The sequence below is a fragment of the Aptenodytes forsteri genome, unplaced genomic scaffold (genome assembly GCF_000699145.1).
Source record: "Aptenodytes forsteri isolate BGI_AS27 unplaced genomic scaffold, ASM69914v1 Scaffold486, whole genome shotgun sequence".
NCBI classification, from domain to species: domain Eukaryota; kingdom Metazoa; phylum Chordata; class Aves; order Sphenisciformes; family Spheniscidae; genus Aptenodytes; species Aptenodytes forsteri.
In genome coordinates this window covers 330,001-333,711 of record NW_008795717.1, presented here as the reverse complement: position 1 = coordinate 333,711, position 3,711 = coordinate 330,001, and the positions used below count along the sequence as shown (strand labels likewise).

The 3,711-nt window shown below is 38.8% G+C and overlaps 1 protein-coding gene across 1 annotated transcript in view; it reads right to left on the bottom strand.

Annotated features, from left to right (window-relative positions):
• Positions 1–3,112, bottom strand: part of MPP5 (membrane palmitoylated protein 5) — a 37,106-nt gene extending 33,994 nt beyond the window's left edge. The window contains exon 1 of the mRNA XM_009283525.2: positions 3,027–3,112. The gene's annotated coding sequence lies outside the window, so the exon portion shown is untranslated. The remainder of the gene's footprint in view (positions 1–3,026) is intronic.
• Between the last annotated feature and the right edge of the window lie 599 nt (positions 3,113–3,711).

Here is a 3,711-nt window from a genome sequence, read left to right as displayed (position 1 = left end):
GGGAGTGAGCGAGCAGCTGTGTGGTGCTTAGCTGCTGGCTGGGGTTAAACCACGACACCTACAGAGGACAGTTTGTATAAACTGCTAACGTAAGTACAGCTATTGAGAAAGAGCATTTCAGTCACTCTGATCACCATCAGGCATCACACAATAATTTCACTGTGAAGTAATTATGAACAGCAAACAAACCATATTTCTGGTACGAGTTCAAAACAGCAAAATTAAAGAAAAACACACAACTACTGTCTTGCTAGCTATACTTACTATTCTCAAAAATACTGTATTTCACAAGCTACACATCATTCTTCATACTGACCCCTAACAATGTCAGGCTTCTACCATCTCTTTAACCACCCTGAATACACTAAACAAAGCACAGACCCCAAAAGCTCTATCAAAGAATAAACACATATAAATGCAATCATCTTGGTGTGCAAGACAGATGCTAGTATAAAATACATACTGACAGGGACAGAAACAGAAGTGCTGTAAGGTGGTTTAAGTTTTCACTTGCTTCCCGGGAACTGTGGCTGGTGTGCATAGCAATCCTAATTGCTTTAACAACTAAATTCTGTACAGTGAAATTAAATTTGTTTTGCTTCAGCAACTTCCAAAGAACAAAAATGACATTTTCTGGAGGCTGAGGTTTTGTGTTACATTTCAGTGGTGTTTAAAATTCTTTCAATGCTAGAAGTATGATTAGACATGATAGTTCCCTTTTTAATATTCATTAAAGCTGCGAATTCTGAATGACTGCAAGGGAGTTCAGCACTCACCTCCAACTGAATTTCACTAGTTTTGGCACAGTTGAGAGTATAAAAGCCCAACCTGTATCTGTAATTATATTATAAACGTAAGAAATACATATTTAACATCAGGCACAGTGCAAAGGATTTATGACCAGCTGAAAGCCATATACTATGACAGACACGGTATATTAAAACATTCATTAAAAACAAGCGGAAGAGGAATTCTAGGTTGCTGAAGTGAATTTAAAGTTAGATTAAAATCACATACAAGATGCTTCCTGATATCTGAATTACTAACAAAATATGACCATAAAATTATGCCAGAGATCTCTACCATGTATTATTAGTGGCTCACATAATGGTGGGTCTTCTGGTATTTTTACTCAGTAGTTCAGATTTCTAAGCAAGCAAACCTAAGTCATAAAAATCACAAAATAACAAAGTAAAACACTTTAGTAATTCCACAAATGGAAGCTCAGTATAGGAAAAAAAAATTCCCAGCTTTCCCTGCATCATCTCTCAAGCATCATTTGTTTCTTCAACAGTATTTCAGTGAACCTGCAAGATTGAGAGACTTGGAAGCCAATTACATAAAGGAAAACACAACACAAACCATGCTGCACAGCATAAAATTAACCACTAGCTGATGAAAGTTAAAGACTAGAGTTTATGGTAGAAAATACTTCACAGATATCTCCTATGGAGCTTAATAGTACCTGAAATGCCTGGTACAGACTGGAGCATCCTGATGTTTTTCAAAAGCAAGTAAAAGTTACAAAACCTATGACAACTTGATACTGTTTTTCTTAATTTAAAAAATTCTGTAATAGAAAAAAAGAATTCTCTTTACTCTAGCTTTGCAACACATTCAAGACTGCAACTTCTGGTATGGTTTGTTTGGTTTTTTTTAGTCTACAATATTTTACATTATTTCCTCTAATTAGATGCTTTAGCATAGTCTTGGTATTGGAAGAAAACTCTTCCTTTAATATCCAGCTGACTCTTATTTCTAGTAATTTCAGACCAGAGTTCATTATAAAACCTGTCAAGCACAGTAACTGAGTTCAACACGTGTATTTCAAAGTGCTTTCAGACATGCCAAGAGGTTTTAACATTCCATGCTCACTTAAATGTGCAAGATATGTGGATCAACAGCAAAAAGGGCTAAACCCTCAAAAGAAAAGTGATTTTCATTGTTAGTGCTTTCTAAGTTACTTTCGTACAAGACGAGTAACAATGTTAACTTGCAACATTAAAGAACAGAGAAACTGATGAAACTGAAAATTCAGGTGCTACGGTTAGATTCCAGTTTTATAAATTGTATAAACAAATTGCTGGACATGCAAACATGGGAAATTGTAAACACATTTTTGAATCGCATCGGTATTACATTTAAGAACTGTGGTCTATTTAAGACACATTTAATTTTATTAGGCTTGTTTATCTGTTGATGCAGCGACAACAATCAAAAAAGTCACAGCTCAAGAACTGGCCAGTCTACGCTATCAACTTCAAAAGATACAGGGCTACTACCTACAGAACAGATATGAACAAAGTGTTTTCCATGATAAACATGGACCAATAAGAGAGTACATCACATCAATCAACAGCTACATCACTCGGACCTCTCCTCAGCAACTGCACCTTTGCAGTAAAATACATGCGAGATACCTTTGCAATTTCTGTGCACAAACTATATGAAATTACGACACACACAGAGTATATATCATAATTTCATTGTGTATTTGCACATGACAAACAAGAGAGTGGATTTTAACCTGTTTCACTGCAGAAGCATAAATTGCTTTCCAGGGTACGTCCAAAGATTGCTTTATATAAATATCCAGTGTAATACAACACTCCGTTCTTGTTTCAGTCACTGTTGTAACTTTTAGTCACATCAGACTACTAGATATATTTCTAAAAGAGGCCACGTTTAATTTAATTACCCAGTGCGATAGACAATGGAGTTTGGACAAAGAATTCCTGCTGCCTCAAAATTAAAAGCAGAAATGCAAGATTTGTAATTGTTATCACTAATCAAAGTACTCTCCTTCATTGCCAAACGTCCAAAATAGCAGCAGGTCACTCATCTGGCCCCCGGCCCGGGGGGTGGCGTTTCCCCCCCCCCCCCCCCCGCCCCTTTCCCGGGGCAGGAGCTGCAGCCCCCCATTTGCAGGACTCAGCATTCCCCCGCCGGACCGGAGCGCTGCTGGTTCCCATGGCGACAGCTTCGTCAGCTCCCGCCGCGCTCGGGCCGAGAGCTGCGGGACTTACGTCACACCCCAGCCACGCCACGCCGCCCCTCGGCTCGCTCCGCTGCTTCTCCCCGGATTTTGAGACCGTGGCAGCCCGTCTTCCAGCCCTGTTAGAAACAGAGACGATTACCCAAATGCAGAGGCGAAAAACCACTTTGTCAGTTCTATCAAGCCCGGTCAGCAGAGGCTAAAACCTCTCAATACGCAGCAGCAGTGAGGTCAATAAAACCTCTAAGTACAGCACTACAACTGTTCTATTTACAGCAAACATTAGGAAACACACGGCCTCAATGACTCAGGTGAGTGAAATCAGTTGGAGAGAGATGTAGGATACACCACAGCAGCTTACTTTTAATACGATATTTTTCTCTGTTAGGTCTAAAGAAATTAATGCCCCTTAGATCAAGGCTTTAAGAAATTGAACAAGCTGATTTTTATAAAAGTAACACAGCAGTCATATGAAAAGGGAGGAACACTTCAATCTTCTTTAAATTCTTACCAAGCTTTCTGTGAAAAACACATTGCATGCTCTATTAGCAGCAGCCTTCCTTGATAATAATCTCAATAATGAGACCCTTTAATCAGTTAAAAGTGATAGCACAGGTCAAGCAGAACCACTGCGCAAGAAGCTTTCTTTACAAATCTGACTTTCCACTGTAGTATAAATGCTTTTTTCTCGGCTACACAAGTAATTAAAATACTTC